The following is an 18,589-nucleotide window of genomic DNA, read 5'->3' as shown; positions in this document are numbered from 1 at the left end:
GATACACACCCTAGAATTTTCCATCACAGTAGAGTCTTAGTTATTATTGAAGAGCAACCGCAGAAAGTAGATCAGAGTTCACATGTGGTGGCTGTAACAAACTGAAAGAAAACACAGCCAACCCAAATACCATTTTGTTGTACATGTTGCTGCTCTGTATAAAACTCTTCAGAGTTTCACAGGGAGACCTCATTTTAGTGCTGTCTGCTTTAACGTGCTTCACAGATACTGTGTGTGTGTGTGTAGGGGGGGTTTCCCAACAAATTGAAGGTTTGTGCCAACCCTGTGGTCAAGCCAGTATGTTGGCACCATTTTCCCAAGAGCATTTGCTCATTTGGTGTCTCTCTGTCAGATTTTTGTAATTCTTCCACTATTTCAAGCTTTTTCATTATACTATATTTCTACGATGATCTGTGATTAGTGATCTCTGCTGTTGCTATTGTAACTGTTTGGGCCCCCAACCAACCTTGTCCATTTAAATTGGTGAATTTAATCAATAAATGTTTGTGTTCTAACTGCACCTGGTCACCCAAGAGCCTTGATGGAGATATACTATGAGAATAATGTGCTTTTCATGCCTACTAACACAACATCCACTATACATCCCATGGATCAAAGAGTGATTTTCATTTTCAAGTCTTATTATATAAGAATTACATATCAGAAGACTATAGCTGCTGTGGATGGTGGTTTGTCTGATGCGTCTGGGCAAAGTAAGTTGAAAACCTTCTAGAAAGGATTCACCATTCAACTAGATGGCATTGAGAACATTAGTAATCATGCAAAGAGGTCAGGATATCAACATTCACAGGAGTTTGGAAGAAGTCGGTTCCAACCCTCATGGATGACTTTTAGGGGTTCAAGACTTCAGTGGAGGAAGTAACTGAAGATATGGTGGAAATAGCAAGAGAACTAGACCTAGGGTCCTGAAAATGTGACCAAATTGCTATAATCTCATGATAAAACTTTTATGGACAAGCAGTTGATTCTCATGGGTGAACAAAGAAAGTAGATGGAAACTACTCTTGGTGAAAATGCTATGAAAATCACTGAATGGAAAACAAAGGATTTAGAATACAACATGAATGTAGTTGATAAAGCAATGGCAGGATTTGAGAAGATTTCTAACTCTGAAAGAAGTGCATTTGTGGATAAAATGCTATCAAACAGCCTTCCATGCTACAGAGAATTTGTTTGTGAAAGGAAAAGTCAATCAATGTGGCAAACTTCATTATTGTCTTACTTTGAGATATTGCCACAGCCACCCCAACCTTTAGTAACCACCACCCCGATCAATCAGTAGCCATCAACATGGAGGTAAGACCCTTCACCAGCAAAAAGATTATGACTCGCTGAAGGCTCAGATGTTTTGATTAATATGTTCTAGCAATAAGGCATTTTGAAATTAAGGCATGTCCATTGTTTCAGACATAATGCTATTACACTACAGTATAGTATAAACATACCATTTATATGCCAAACCTAAAAATTTATGTGATTCTTTACTACAGTATTTACTGTATTGCAATGATCTAGAACCAAACCCATAATATCGTCCAGGTATGCCTGTAATTTGTATTGTTTTTCTCACCCTGTGCAATTTTCTGCTTCTGTACTTTGGCAGATCTACAAAGGAAGAACACAAAAAATGGAGGAGAATTTTCAGAACCACATCCCACTCTTAGGCCAACTTCTGTGTTGCTGGGTTGAAGTGACCCTGGGTGTGTGAGCCCCAGGCCTGTCGGCTGCATTATCTTTGCCTGGTTTGTGTGGAGAAGGGGAGCACCATCCTTGGGAGGGGGAAAGTGCCCGCTGGAGGTCCTAACAGTGTAGCGGACACTTTGGTCAGGAAGTGGAGTTACCACTGGCCACATGCTTCCTTCTCCCCATTTTCTGTCCCACGTCCCAGTATCTGGCCCCCACTGAGGAACTGATATTGCATACTCTGAAGAAGAAGAAGCAGAGATACAGGGAAGACCATTATATCGTCTCTCAGTCTCACCCTCACTTTCTCACCCTCATCGCAAAAGCTCATTCATTTCCCCCAGTATTGTTTTAATAATCTTCTAATTGGCTTCCTGACTCTGGTTTGACCATAGCTATCAGAATGTTTAGTTCTTTGCAGCAGGCAGGATTAAAATCCAAATCTCGCAGCATGACATTCAGGCCACTTGAGATCTGACCCCTCTTGCTCGCAGCCTCTTTCCTGGCCCTGTGCCCACCAGACTCTGCACTCCAGAACTATCAAAATGATGACAGCTACTTGAATGCATCTTATTGTTTAAGGTTCTGTGCGTATGACCTTGGGTGAGTTCCTTGACTTCTCTGTGTTTTGGGACTAGGATAGAATCTGCCTTAGGGTATTACTGTGGGGGTTAAATGAGGTAATATGCAGAAAAGGCTTGGCGTAGACCTGGAACATCGGAAAATGCTCAGTGATTTCTATTACTGTTACTCCTTCATTCTGGCCTCTCTCACCTTCTCTGATCTGTCTGACTCCAACTTACCCTTTAAGATGCAGATCAAGTGCTTCTTCCTCCGCTGGTTATTTATCACTTTTTCTATTCCCCTCCTATCCCTTAGGATATACCCACCACTCTCATCACCAGTTATATCCCCAGCTGTTATTAGCTTACATATTTGTTTTTGTCATAAGACTCTAAGCTCATTGATGGCAAGGACTAAGTCTCCATAGCCCTCATTAAACACAGACCTTGGTGCACTGTAAACCCTCATTTGATTTTTATTGAATGAATTAGGTTTAAGGTTCCACAGTGGCTTAATGCCTTCCCAGCCTGATGCCCATGTGCAAGGGTGGGTGCTCGGCTCAGGTGCATTTCAGGTACATCGCCACGTGAGGTGGTCTCTCAGTGTCTGGCCATGGAAAGACATTGTGAATGCCTGCAGCTGACTTTTGCATCCCCAGAAAGCAGCTCTCAGCAAATTTCTAAGCTCTGGATTCAGCATAAGAGCCACACAGCAGGTGCAAGGGAAAGCAGATTCTAAGTCTGTATCTTTCACCTGACAGAAGCCTGATTTACCGTCTCCAGCACATTCGAGTTGATCTTGCAGCACTAAGAATATTTTCACTGAGCTTTGAAGTGAAGCCATAAGACAGACCTGGATGTCAGGGTGGGAACGAACATTGACTTCATTTTCAAATACTGCAGTTTCTTCCTAGGATCACCAAGCAAAGTTGTCCATGCAGCAGTACCCGCCTTTCATAAATCTAAATAGCTCTTGTTTGAAAAGCTGATAGAATTCCAGAATGGCCATAAAGATGATTAGAATATAGCACAAGAATACCTTGCCACAGAGAAACCTATTTAGAAGCAGTTCAAGGCTGATTTTGAAAAATTGCAAGAAGGGAAAATATGTAAAGTAGGGAAAATGTGCCATAAGAAAAAAAATGTGTGAGCGACTATCACTCTGAGAGAACTGTAATCAGATTCTTCAGCTCTGTTGGAAGGACAAAGTTGGCACTTCGAAGTTTTAGAAAATCTTACCGAAGTTCTGAGGCTTATGAACAAGGTACCAAGTAGATGATAAAGATTATTATTGGGTTAAAAATGAAGATATCCAAAATTAAGACCCTTTAAGAAAATAACTTTTCCTTGGAAGGAAAGTTATGACCAACCTAGACAGCATATTAAAAAGCAGAAGCATTACTTTGTCAACAAAGATCCATCTAGTCAAGGCTATGGTTTTTTCACTAGTCATGTATGGATGTGAAAGTTGGACTGTAAAGAAAGCTGAGAGCTGAAGAGCTGATGCTTTTGAACTGTGGTGTTGGAGAAGACTCTTGAGAGTCCCTTGGACTGCAAGGAGATCCAATCAGTCCATCCTAAAGGAGATCAGTCCTGGGTGTTCATTGGAAAGACTGATTTTGGAGCTGAAACTCCAATACTTTGGCCACCTCATGCGAAGAGCTGACTCATTTAAAAAGACCCTGATGGCTGGGAAAGATTGAGGGCAAGAGGAGAAGGGGACGACAGAGGATGAGATGGTTAGATGGCATCACCAGCTCAACGGACATGAGTTTGGGTAAACTCTGGGAGTTGGTGATGGACAGGGAGGCCTGGTGTGCTGCGGTTCATGGTGTTGCAAAGAGTCAGACACGACTGAGTGACTGAACTGAACTGAACTGAAGAAAATCACCGTGTTCCACAGTACCATAAAGTTACAATTGGAATTGATAAACATTTTTAAATAACCTTGGAAATACTGGAGAAATAACATTAATCTAGAGCCTGTTCTGCAGAGGGAAGTAAGTCAGAAAGAGAAAAATAATATCATATATTAGCACATACATATGGAATCTAAAAAAATGGTGCTGATGAACCTATTTGCAAGGCAGGAACAGAGACATAGATGTAGCGAATGGACTTGTGCACATAAACGGGGAGGAGAGGGCGGGACAAACCGAGCAAGTAGCCTTGACACATATACATGACCATGTGTAAAAGACATTGCTAGTGGGAAGCTGCTGTACAATGCAGGGAGCTCAGCCCAGGGCTCTGTGATGACCTCGAGGGGCGGGATGAGGCAGGGGTGGGAGCAGGGCTCAAGAGGGAGGAGATGTATACATGCAGCTGATTTACGTTGTTGTACAGCAGAAATTAACACAACATTGTAATGCAATTATCCTCCAAATAAAAACAAAAACAAAAATGTTAAAAAATAGTCTTGGAAATACTAGAGAAATAACGTTAAGCATTCCCCCCACCCAAAAAAGGGACAATTACAAAACTGTAAATACAGAATGATCTCAACTGTGGAAAATGCATAATAAGAAATGGAATCTGTCATATCATCATGGTTGCTTCCTCTTGGTAGGTAGTGGAATAACAATACCCTCTTCATATTCCTGACTTTTGCCCTTTAACAAATTCAATTCAATTAAAGCATTTGTTTATTCTTTATTTTGGCAGGCTGCTCTTTGATTCACATTTAGAATTGCAGACTTGCCAGTGAGCAATTGGCTCTTCTGGAATATTCCTTCTTTGAAGGGCAGCAGAGGCCTTGGGAGGGTACACTCTCAGAAATACAGTATCAGATGGTCCAGCTCTGCTGGAGGAATGAATTTGCAGCGTTTCAGATAAGCGTTGTCAGGACTTGGGAGCAGATGTGGGAGAACTATAGTTTCCTGTTTCACATGGGCACCTATTTCATCCTGTGGGCCCCTGTTTCATCACCCATCTCTCTCTCTCTCACATACACACACACACACACACACACACACACACACACACACACACACCTACACCCACACACACACCCACACGTCTTCCCCAGTGTTGCTAGTGGTGAAGAACACACCCGCCAATGCAGTAGATGCAAAGAGACGCAAGTTCGATCCCTGGGCTGGGAAGATACTCTGGAGGAGTGTGGGCAACCCACTCTAACATTCTGCCTGGAGAATCCCATGGACAGAGGAGCCTGGTGGGCTATGGCCCATGGGTCACAAAGAGTTGGACACGACTGAAGTGACTTAGCACACACGCATGCATACACACTCACACACAAATGAACTCCCAATAACTATATAATACATATACTTTTCAATTGTTCAACTGCACATAAAATGTTTGCATATATTGACCACAAGCAGGTCATCAGGCATACTTCACACAACTTAAGGAGATTAAAGAGATACTCTCTCATCACAATTTAAACTAGAAATCAATAACAATGTATTAGAAAATAGCCTTTTTTTGAAGACAAGAAATACAGTTCAACACATGGTTCAAAGAAGAAATTTCAGCAGAAATTAAAACATTTTGAACTAAATAATAAAAATACAGCATATCAAAATTCTTGAAATGTTATTCTTCATGAATGCTATGCTTAAGGGGAAATTTGAAACCTCAAATGCATGTGTTAGAATAGAAAAAAGATCAAAAAAATTGGTCTACCTCAAAAAGTTAGATAAACCTAAGGAAAAAGAAAAAAAGGCTAAGAAGAAGAAGAACTGAGTGATATACAAACAAAATTTACAATAGAGAAAATCTACATAGTCAAAAACTGACTCTTTAAAAAGGCTAACAAAATTGATAAACCTCTGGCCAGATTCGCAAGAAAAAAAGAGGGCACAATTACCAATATCTGAAATAAAAAGAAACCAGCACTATAGATCCTACACACACTAAAAGCATAATCAGGAAATATCATTTCAAACCTTTATGTCAATTGATTTGAACATTTAAATGAAGTGAACACATTCGTAGAAAGATAGAACAGCTCAGAATTGACACAAGTGTAAACAGAAAATGTGAACAGTACCCTTTTTATGAGAGCCATTTACTCTGTAATTAAAAACCTTTTCCAACAGAAAATTTTAGTCCATGTTTATTCCTGAGAAAACTCTCTATAAATTTAAGGAAGAAATAGCATCAATATCATACAAAATCTTTCAGAAAAGAAAAAAATAAAGGAATCTCTTTTCAGCTTATTTTTGAGGCCTGCATAACCTTACTCCAAAGACATAACAAGGACTTTACAAGAAAGGAAAATCATAGGCTGAATTTTCTCATGAAGATAGATGTAAAAGTCTTGGGGAAAAAAAAAAAAGGCAAACTGAATCCAACAATTAAAAAAAGGATGTTGTCCTGTGGACTAATTGGCTTTATTCAAGAACAGAAAGTTGATTTAATATTCCAAACCAATCACACATGCCACTATGTATTTCAGAATAGAATAGGAAAAAAAAAAAGCCATCATCTAGGTAGATGCAGAAAAAAGCATTTTATAAAATGTAATATACCACTATTTGGGCTTCCCTGGTGGCTCAGTGGTAAAGAATTTGCTTGTCAATGCAGGAGATTTGGGTTCTATCCCTGGGTCAGGAAGATCCCCTAGAGAAGGAAATGGCAACCCACTCCGGTATTCTTGCCTGGAGACTCCCACGGATAGAGGAGCCTGGTGGGCTGCAGTCCATCGCGTTCCAAAGAATTGGACACGACATGGCACCCAACTCCGGTACTCTTGCCTGGAAAATCCCATGGGTAGAGGAGCCTAGTAGGCTTCAGTCCATGGGATCGCGAAGAGTCGGACACGACTGAGCGACTTCACTTCCACTTTTCACTTTCATGCATTGGAGAAGGAAATGGCAACCCACTCCAGTGTTCTTGCCTGGAGAATCCCAGGGATGGGGGCACCTGGTAGGGTGCCGTCTATGGGGTCGCACAGAGTCGGACACGACTGAAGCGACTTAGCAGCAGCAGTAGCAGCTAAACAACCACAACAATACCACTTAAAAATTTTTTTACTTATTTATTTACACTGCAGTAAATAAACGACTTCTTGAGATCTAAGGAGTCAGACACGACTGAGCGACTGACTATGTATAAGCGAACAAAGTATACATAACATAAAATGGACTAAAACCACTTTTTAGTGCAATAATTGATTTAATCCTCACAAGAACCCCAAGCTATATGAAATGATTTTTTCCCCAAGTTTATAGATGTGGAAACTGGGTTACAGATACATTAGGAAATTTACCTAAATTCACACAGCTGGCAAGTGGCAGAGCCATTATTCAAACCCAAGTCATTTTCAGTCTGAGCTCCCAGGCGGGAGGCTGAGCTGGGCACACAGGGAAGGCAGGGGCCCTTCTCCAGGGCATCCTCCACACATTGGAGCTCCAGCTTGAACAGGTTGTGGAGGCTGGAGAAAATGCTCTCTTCCAAGAGCCAGCCCATATGGGACTTGCGAAGTTTGCCTTGCCCTCACAGAAGGAGCTGAAATTACATACCACTGGGGTTTCCTCCAAATGATTTGGAACAACCGAAGGCACGGTTCAAGTAGGGATGCTTAGAGGCACCAGACTCGCTTCTCAGGGACATCAAACTAGAAGAGAGGTGGTGAATGGCCTCTGGGGCTTCATGGCAGGTGGGTCGCTCCTCCGACCTCTCTGCTCCCAACACACATCCACGCAACACCTCTTAACACCACCCGAGGTTAGTAAAAGAACATTGTGGGTTTTCCAGATGAGTTAAGAAATCAAAGAATAGTCAGACACATAAGCCCTTCAAATGCTTAGAAACTGGGAGAAGGAATAGAGCCCAGACAAGTTTCTGATCCCAGTTTCATCCAAGGTTTCCTCCCAGACGGAATCGGCTACTGCAGTAAAGGAAGTGTCAGTTTTCGTTTACTTTTCTTGCCTGAGCTCCATGTATAGAATAACTTCCCCAAGGCTTCCCTTTCTGGACCCTTCTTCCCTCCCAGGGTCGCAGGTCACTCCTGCTTCCCCTCGAGGGCCAGGGCTGAAGAGGAAGATCTGTCTGTCTTGTGGTGAGGGGAGGCCCATAGATGGTGACTAACAGACAAGCCCCAGTCTTAGGAGGAAGCCTTTCCCAGCTGGTAACTACGCTTCCCCTCTCAGGGTCACCAACGAGTCTGTTATGGTTTAATAAAGGACATGGATGAAAGTGAAAGAGGAGAGTGAAAAAGCTGGCTTAAAGCTCAACATTCAGAAAACTAAGATCATGGCATCTGGTCCCATCACTTCATGGCAAATAGATGGGGAAACAGTGGAAACAGTGACAGACTTAATTTTCTAGGGCTCCAAAAATCACTGCAGATGGTGACTGCAGCCATGAAATTAAAAGACACTTGCTCCTTGGAATAAAAGTAATGACCAACCTAGATAGCATATTCAAAAGCAGAGACATTACTTTGCCAACAAAGGTCCATATAGTTAAAGCTATGGCTTTTCCAGCAGTCATGTATGGATGTGAGAGTTGGGCCAAAAAGAAGGCTAAGCACTGAAGAACTGATGCTTTTGAACTGTGGTGTTGGAAAAGACTCTTGAGAGTCCCTTGGACTACAAGGAGATCCAACCAGTCCATCCTAAAGGAGATCAGTCCTGGGTGTTCGTTGGAAGAACTGATGTTGAAGCTGAAACTCTAATACTTTGGCCACCTGATGAGAAGAACTGACTCATATGAAAAGACTTTGATGCTGGGAAAGATTGAGGGCAGGAGGAGAAGGCGACGACAGAGGATGAGATGTGCAGATGGCATCACTGACTCAATGGACATGAGTTTGGGTAAACTCCGGGAGCTGGTGATGAACAGGGAGGCCTGGCGTGTGGGAGGCCTGGCGTGCTGCAGTCCATGGGGTCGCAAAGAGTCAGGCACAAGTGAGTGAACTGAACTGAACTCTTTAGAAGGGCTCAGAGTGCTTTCCTTTGAAAGCTGTGAGCAACACAATTCCTTTGTCAGAGATGTCATTGGATTTGGGAGATGGAGCACAGGGTCCAGAAAAGTAAGAGGCGGGGAAGGCATGACTCTGGCATAGATACCCACACCCAGGGAGGTAGTGAAGCATAGTTGATGACCAATTGGGACAGGTGATAACCAATTGGAGTGGACACTGTTGATGTCAGTTACTGGTGATAATGGAACTCACTCAGTCATGTCCAACTCTTTGTGACCCCATAGGCTATAGTCTACCAGGCTCTTCTAGCCATGGGATTCTCCAGGCAAGAATACTAGAGTGGGTTGCCATTTCCTTCTCCAGGGGATCTTTCCAACCCAGGGATCAAACCTGTGTCTCCCGCATTGCAGGCAGATTCTTTACCATCTAAGCCACCAGGGAATGGGCCAGTCACTGGTGGGGCCCAGGTATTCTATCCAGCTGAAAATCAGCCTGTGTAGCACATACTGCACTCACCACTGGGCTTCTCCACCTGGCAGCTCGGGTAGCTGGAAGCCAGACAGTGCGTTTGCTGGGGAGCCAGGCTGACAAGGGCGAGAGCACCCACCCCTCCTCTTCTCCTGCTCCTGACTCAAGCTCTCGTCGACTCGGTTCCTCCAGCTGGAGTTACCTCCCGTGCGCTTAGAGATGCTCGTGCCTGTGGACACATGGAGTGGAGGCCAGAGAGCCGAGAGCATCCAGCCCCCTCCAGGCCGCCTTTCTGGTGGGGCTTCCGTGGCTCTTCCTACGTTCCTGCTTGGATCGGCTCTATATGCCCCGACGGCTTCCCATCTCCCAGACCTTTGGCTTCTTCTCAGATCTCCAGGAGTGCTGAGGCATTGGTCCCTGGCTGTCTGATTTCAGCCCCTGACCTTTGACACTTCCCTTCTTCTTCCTCGAGGAGTGACAGAGCCTGAGGTTGCACAACTCCACGGCAGAATTCCCACAGTATTCTCGTGAAAGGCATCCCCGGCAGACCTTCCATGGGATGTGGTGTTAATGGTGCCCTCTGGACTTGGGCACCCCTGCACTGTTACAGCTATTGTACTCGAAAGTGGGAAATCTGGTGAAGCCAGTTGAGAGATTCCCCCCCACCCCCAAATTTTTAGCTTGGCCTATTTCAGCATGGCTACCTTCCATTCCTTCTTTCTTGTAACAGCTCTCCTTGTCTTTCTGGGTCTGGTAATCACAGAACCCACTCCTCTGTCAGAGTGATAGGCATCTGATTTGCTTGGACACCCATAGTCCCATTGGATGTGGGCACGTGACCCAGGACAGTCCAATCAGAACACTTCCCTGGGATGTTCTCTGCCCACCCTGGCAGAAAGATGCTCTCCTTTTGTTATGACTTTGCAATGTGGTGGCTGTCAGCCTAGAACTGCCTGTGGGCAGGCCCTGCTTTTGTACAGACCATAAGGAACAGGAAGGACTTAGGTCGAGTATTGAAGAGAGACAGAGAAGAGAGAGAACAGAACCATATTATTGGAATCCTGAAGTCAACTCTGTCTTGGATTGCCCAGTTATATAAGCCTTTATTATTAAAAAATTTTTTTTTCTATATAAGCCTTTACATTCTCAGTTTTGCTTAAGATAGTTTTAGCTGAGTTTCCATTTCTTACAGAACACCCCTTAAAGCAATGCTACATTGGGTACCGTAGACATTACTTACCAATAACATAGGGTACCTTAGACATTAATTGCACAGGAGTTACAATGATAACCCCAAAATGCAGATTACAGATTGTGGGACTGCAGAGGTGGGGCAAAGTCTCTGGCAACTGATTTTAAATCAAGTTAAAGCAACATATGTGAGCCAACCGTAGCCGGCAGGCATGCGCCACCAGCCCCCGCCAAGAGCGCCAGTAGAAGACAGCCTCTGCAGAGGGACCAGAAAGCATTCATGTCAATTTGGGCTGCAGCCCCCACCCCAAATTTCCCCAGGGATAGAGACCAGCATCCTCGCTACCTGGGACCTGCCAGATGTCTCCTGAGAGGACAGGGGAGGGTGGAATGCCTCTCGGTTTTGTTGTCAGCTAAAATGAATGGAGAGCTGACTGTTTCCACACTGCAGAGGGTACCCGGGCTGACGCACTGGTTGCCATGGTGCCTGAGTGCACTCTGCCGTTGCTGAGATCTCTGCACCTGTACCTGCAAAATACCACTGACGGGGAGCTTATTTTCATGATTAAGGTAGTTAGTCATGCATTAACAGCCCAGGAGAGCATTCTGCTGACCCGGAATGTGACGTCTCTGTAGGTCAAACAGAAACGCTTTACGGATGCACTGGAACAGATAGTTCAATGTCACTTAAAAGCTTTCACTGAGAAGCAGTGGGTGTCAGATTCCTGCGGGAGTGTGAAGATCTTGCCCTGTGGATAAGGAGGCCAGACAGCAGCGGCTGAAGGACTGGCATGGAAATTCCGGGAACCAGAAAGAGCACAGGCTGGCTGATGTTTGAAAGTCACCAGTGGGGAGAGAAAATGACTTGCAGAAATTTCAGTGTTGGTGGCTGCAGTGTGAGATGTCAGGGTGGTGAGGGCGTGATCAGACAGTGTCCACCTGGGCCTCTTTCCTGTTCCCTACCTGGTCACTCTGGTCCAGTCCATTACTATCAGTTTTTTCCCTGAAATACTGCAGGTTGACTCCTAACTCTTTCCCCTGGAGTCATGTGGTCCTCTTCTCTGAATTATCCTCCAGCTGCAGGGCAGCTTAGCATCCAGTGGCTTGACCAGGATGCTCCCCTGCTAAGAACCTTCAGTGGCTCCCTTCTGCCCTCAGCACAGTATATTAGGTGCCCCATGATGATACCTGACTTTCCTTTCCAGCCCTGCCTCCTGCCTCTGTACTGCCTACTCTGTACCGCATGCACTCAGGTTTGGCCAGACAGGACCAAGCACTCACTCACAACACCCTCCCCACTGGAAATCACTGGAAATCTCCTCCATCTTGGAGATGGATCCTTCCATCTTCCCCTGAGCACACAATATCTCCCTTTCCCAATTCTCCTTTTGCATGGTGCTTGTCAGTAACCCTGGATTACAATTATTTTATAAGATTTTGTGAATCTATTGAAGGGCAGTTCAGTTCGGTTCAGTTCAGTCGCTCAGTTGTGTCCAACTCTTTGCGACCCCACGAATTGCAGCACGCCAGGCCTCCCTGGCCATCACCAACTCCTGGAGTTCACTCAGACTCATGTCCATCGAGTTAGTGATGCCATCCAGCCATCTCATCCTCTGTCATACCCTTCTCCTGCCCACAATCCCTCTCAGCATCAGAGTCTTTTCCAATGAGTCAACTCTTCGCATGAGGTGGCCAAAGTACTGGAGTTTCAGCTTTAGCATCAGTCCTTCCAATGAACACCCAGGGCTAATCTCCTTTAGAATGGACTGATTGGATCTCCTTGCAGTCCAAGGGACTCTCAAGAGTCTTCTCCAACACCACAGTTCAAAAGCATCAATTCTTCGGTGCTCAGCCTTCTTCACAGTCCAACTCTCACATCCATACATGACCACTGGAAAAACCATAGCCTTGACTAGACGGACCTTTGTTGGCAAAGTAATGTCTTTGCTTTTCAATATACTGTCTAGGTTGGTCATCACTTTTCTTCCAAGGAGTAAGCGTCTTTGAATTTCATGGCTGCAATGCCTATTCATCCCTGTATTGCACATACATTTTAACATATTTCTTATTATTGGTGCTCAGTGTTTCTGATCAGTAAATAAATAGTTGAATGCTTATTTAGGAATAGGTTGTTATAGGATAATTTTTTAGATAGAGGCTAATCCTGTGTGTGCGTGTTCAGTTGTGTCCTACTCTTTGCAGCCTCATGGACTGTAGCCTGCACCGTTCCTCTGTCCATGGGATTCTCCAGGCAAGAACTGTCAGTGAGTGATGGACCTGGAATTTAAACCCGGAGAATTGGACTCCAGAGCCCTTATTCTTATGCACTTTGCTGCTAAGGGCATCCTGGAGGAGGAGGTGACAGCTTATTACGGTTTGTGGGGCTGATTTAGGCTGTTTCTTAAGTAAGTCTTGTATACTCTCCAATTCTTATGCCTATTATTTAATTATTTCAGGAATACCAGAGAAATTATTTTGGTTTTTAAGACTGCTTTGGGGGAAGGCTTTCCTAATCAAAATATATTTCACATAAAACCCTCAAATTGCAGACTCACCACACCCTATCCTCTCATTCCTATGAGATTCTTCCAGGTTCCTGCCCAGCTCAGCAGGATAGAGTCACGTGGCGGAGTTAGTCCAAAATGAGGTGCAAGCAAGTTAGTCTTCATCAAGCTAAATGGGCTTATTTGCTATTTCATTCATCAGACATACTTGGAACATTCGCTGTGTGATCCCTCTAACGAGAGTTGGAACTGCTATATTTATTTGCCCTGAAGCTAAATGGTTTGACACTAGTCTTAACCATCAGTATCCCTTCCAGTGTATGACAGCAGGTCCCTTGAGACTGTGGGGCTTTCCTGGTGGCTCATATGGTAAAGAAGCTGTGTGCAATGCGGGAGACCTGGGTTGGATCCCTAGGTGGGGAAGATCCCCTGGAGGAGGAAGGCATGGCAACCCACTCCAGTATCCTTGCCCAGAGAATCCCATGGACAGAGAGAGAGCCGGGCGGGCTATGGTCCATGGGGTCGCAAGAGTCAGACACGACTGAGTGACTAAGCACAGCACAGCCTTGAGACTGTCATTTGATGAGGACATCGGGAGAAAGGAGCTTGCCGTAGCTCTAGGTGGCATTTTGAGTGTCCCAGGCATCGTGACTCAGCTGTGAAAGGCTCTGGGTAAATGAGGGACCCTAACAGGATCTGCCTGAGCAGGGAGCCTCGCCCCACACCCACCCTGGAGCCCGGACCTCCCCATCTGGCTCTGGCTTCCACGGCTTTGGCAGCAACGTGAAAATCCTGGAGGAGACTCAGGGAACAGAGGCACACACGTTAATCCAAGCTTGCAAATGTTAGGGTTTAAAAAACAACACTGAAAGAACTAAGATTATTCGTGAATGAAGAGAAATTTTGTGGCTGCCTTCAAACCGATGAAAAGTAATTATAAAAAAAAAAACGGGATCGGCTTTTCTTAGTGCACGTTGACTATGTAAAGAAATAGGTTTAGATGTAAAACTGCTCCGTTAGGAGTGCTGTTAAGTACTGGAATTGGTCCCTGAAAGAAGTTAGAGAATGTCCTCTGATGGTTTTTAGAAGAGCAGACTGCACGTCTACAATGCACACGTGTGTGGCTCTCCCCAAGGATTGAAGGGTTGATGAAATTCTCTAAATTCCTGTGTGAATGTCTGCTCAGCTGCTCAGTCGTGTCCAGCTCTTTGCCACCCCATGGACAAGCTCGCCAGGCTCCTCTCTCCATGGGATTTTCCAGGCAACAGTACTGGAGTGGGTTGCCATTTCCTCCTCCAAGGGATCTTCCTGACCCAGGGATCAAACCCGAGTCTCCTGCATTCGCAGGTGGATTCTTTACCACTGAGCCACCTGGGAAGCCCCCCTCTAAATTCTTAGGTAGACACAAAATCTGTGAGTCTTGTTCTGAATATTTCTGTGAGATCACCATAGGCAGCTGTGCTTGTGTGCTGAGTCACTTCAGTCGTATCTGACTCTCAGACGCTATGGTCTGTAGCCACCAGGCTCCTCTGTCCCTGTGGACCTGTGCTAATCCGAGAATACATTAGCTAGGGTGACTTTGATGTTCCTGCAGCTAGCTGCTTTCTCCAAAATTCGTCTGAAGATGTTTGCTTAGTATTTATTTTGTATGAAGGCATTGGTTAAAGCTATGGTTCCTGGAATCAGACAGGTTTTCATTTGTGTTCTCTCTCTTCTGCTATGTCTCATCATTACAGCAACTTCCTCATCTCTTCTGGGTCTCAGTTTCTTACCTGGAAAATGGGAAGATTACCTCTTACTTCAAGGAATTTTGTGTGTGTGTGTGTGTGTGTGTGTGTGTGTGAAAAAGAAATCTGCTACTGTGTGAACTACTTTATAGTTCCCAGCACTTGATGATGAGTAAATAATAAAATGTTGCCAAATATTACTGTTTGCTTTGCAATAATAATAATTAGAAACATTATTTTCAAAAGTCATGATGCTCCATTTAAGTGATCACATCATAATTTATGAGGTATTTAAATATTTTCCCATTTGAAATATAGACTCTTACACAGCTTTTGCCCTGAAGGACTCCTTTTCCATAAAGGTGCAACAGTTCAAATATGCGTGTGGGGACACACAAGCACACACCTACTCGCAGACTTCTGCTTGAAGGCCTTTTGGTGGCAGGTGATTAGATTCCGAATTGATTTTTGGTAGCTAAGGAGGGGCTTGCTGACTCCCCTCCAGCCATCGCTACCCTCACTGCCACTACAGTAAGGCCAGAAACAATCACAAAAGAATTGGAGGGAAGTGTTTAGAAAGCAGGGAGAAGGGAGAAGGAATGAGAGACGATGATACGAAGCCAGCCGCCCCCTGCTCCCTCCCTCATACCCTTCTCAGTCTCTCTATTTGCAGGTGGGATGGTCAGCAGGAAAAATAGCAAAGGACCCCCATCCCATGCTTTGTATTTCCATGAGCAGCAGACAAGAAAAATAGGCAGATGGGGACCATCCTCTCACTGTTTGGCTTGGAGATGAGAGGAGCAGAGTCGGGAGGCAGAGAGCGACAGGAGAGATGGGGCAGGAGCCAGAATTTGGCTTTGCTTCCGAGGCCGCCAGCTGTCAGATGTCTAAGGAAGAGCAGGGAACAGCTGGAGGCACTGGCTTTGGAGAAGACATACATTTCTGGCTTGAGTAACACCTAGGTAACTTTGCATTTAAAATCCTGCTCCCATAATAGGAACCAAACTATTGGGCTATTTGATTTGTAGAAGATCATGTAGAATAAGAGGAAGAAATGGCAACCCACTCTAGCGTTTTTGCCTGGAGAATCCCATGGACAGAGGAGCCTGGTGGGGTCCAGGTGTGGTATAGTCCATGGGATTGCAACGAGTCAGACATGACTGAGTGTCAGCACGCATGCACGCACACACACACACAGAATAAACCACATAGCCTGAGGCCTGGACACATACACACACACACACAGAATAAACCACATAGCCTGAGGCCTGGGCAGCTCTATTAAGTGATGCCTTTGGAACTTGTTTGGAGGGGTCTCAATTCACTGGGGTCAGCACCTGCAACTTACCTTCTCAGTTTAACTTACCGATGATTTAAGCGCAAAGCTACTATTACATTGAGTAATCAGTCTTGGGACCATGTATTTACTATGTTCCATAACCTTCCACCCACTAGAGGTGGTTAGGACACCCTGGGTCACGAGTCCTAATATCTTAGCCCGATTCTGTAGACCTCTGTCCACTAGAGGTGACTAGAACAGTCTAATTCTGGGATTTAAGATGCAGTCTTAATCACTCTCAGGTGTCCAACCTTAAAGCTGTCTTTCTCCCTTCATCTTAGCTGGGGTAATCTGTCAGTGGCACTAACAAGATGGTTCTCATCCCTGGTTGCAACTGGGAGCTGTTAAACCTCCCCCAGCCTGAGTGATTCTGGGGTCAGATTCAAGCAGCAGTATTTTTTTCAAACCTCCCAGGTGATGTAACCGTGCAGCCCAGGCTGAGAACTGCTGCTGGAAACCAGCTTGTGTGTGAGTGGTACGTCATGCTGGTCCACACAGCTTCTCCCTAGCTCCTCCAGGGTGTATGGTAGGAAGGAGGATGGGGAAAAGGCTGATGGTCCTTTAATCAACTGGAAGTGATGGTGGTCCTCTCCTTGATTGGGTGCTGTTGCTTCCCCAATTCATTAAGCCTCACTCCCCATCCGACATCTGAGTGCTGGCTCTGTTCTGAGGCATATTGTGGGCCCTTTAAAGGGTTCTGTGGGCTTCCCAGGGGGCACTAGTAGTAAAGAACCTGCCTGCTAATGCAGAAGACATCAGAGACATGGGTTCGATCCCATGGGTTCAGTCCTCTGGAGGAGGGCATGGCAACCCACTTCAGTATTCTTGCCTGGAGAGTTCCATGGACAGAGGAGCCTGGTGGGGCTACAGTCCATAGGGTCTCAAAGAGTAGGACATGACTGAAGTGATTTAGCACACGCATGTGGGCTTGGTAAGATGGCGGAAGCCTCAGCATTTTCCAGAATACTTGCTTGACCAAAGGGACACACATAACATATTCTTGCCGCACAGAGGTGGGAGTGCAGAAGGCACCCCAATAACCACTTCCTACGTGTTCACCATAGCCACCCCTCCATCTCCCTCTAATTCTTTTTCCCACTCAGGTGTCAGACCAGCACTTGGCTGAACAAACTCTGTTATTAGTCAGGGTTCATCCAGAGGATGGACGGATAGGATGCTTATATGCACGTCTTCAGAGAGAGACACACACAGGAAGGAGGTGGATTTTAAGGAACTGGCTTATATGATTGTGGGGCTGGGAGGTATAAAATCTATAGGGGATGTGGACAGGCTGGAGAGCCAGGGAAGAGTTGATACTGAAGTCTTGAGGCCAAAGGCAGTCTGGAGGCAGAATTCCTTCCTCTTCAGGAGGTTTCAGCCTTTTCTCTTAAGGTCTTCAACTGATTAGACGAGGTCCATCCATGTGATAGAGGGTAACCGGCCCCACGTAGAGTCTACTGATTTAAGTGTTAATCACACCTTCAAAATACCTTCACAGCAGCATCTAAACTGCTGTTTGACCAAATAACTGGCCACCCCAGTCTAGCCATGTTGACACATAAAATTAAGCATCCCAAAATCCAACTGGGAAATGAAATGCGTACCTCTTGGTTCCAGGGAGAGGAAACCCCCCTTTCTCCTTTCTCCTCATGGGAGGAAAGAGCTTACAGGTCACTCACTCCTTTCCCTTTCTGCCTGTTCTCTTAGTTGCCTGGGGAGGGGGGGTGGGTGTTGGGAGAGGAAGCTGAGGCTAAACTGGTGCTTCACTTCCGGCCTGGGAGCTGGACCCCACTGAGCATATTTGCTACCATCTTGCTTAGTGCATAACGTATTTAGTCCAGTTTGTTTTTAGCTTTGGGCCTTAATAACAACTCTAGGATACCAGGAAAATCCCACTCAGTATCTTGGTATATATTGAATATTGTGTTTGACAACATAGCCCCACTACATGGTTTATTTATTTCTTATATGTATCTGGAACTCACTTAAATACTTTGTGACTTGAGATACAGGAAACCTCTGGGATTTGTAGGGCCCGATGCTTATACAACTTGAGGAATGATTTTTAAGGAAAAAAAATATGAAGCTACAAACACAAATGTAGGTCAGAGACTGAAAACGGAAGTATGCGAGAAAAAAGCCCTGGAATTTAAGCTTCCTTATTATTATGAACTGAACTGTATCCCCTCCAATTCATA

The sequence above is a fragment of the Budorcas taxicolor genome, chromosome 12 (assembly GCF_023091745.1).
Source record: "Budorcas taxicolor isolate Tak-1 chromosome 12, Takin1.1, whole genome shotgun sequence".
Lineage (NCBI taxonomy): Eukaryota > Metazoa > Chordata > Mammalia > Artiodactyla > Bovidae > Budorcas > Budorcas taxicolor.
Note: the sequence above shows the minus strand (reverse complement) of the source record.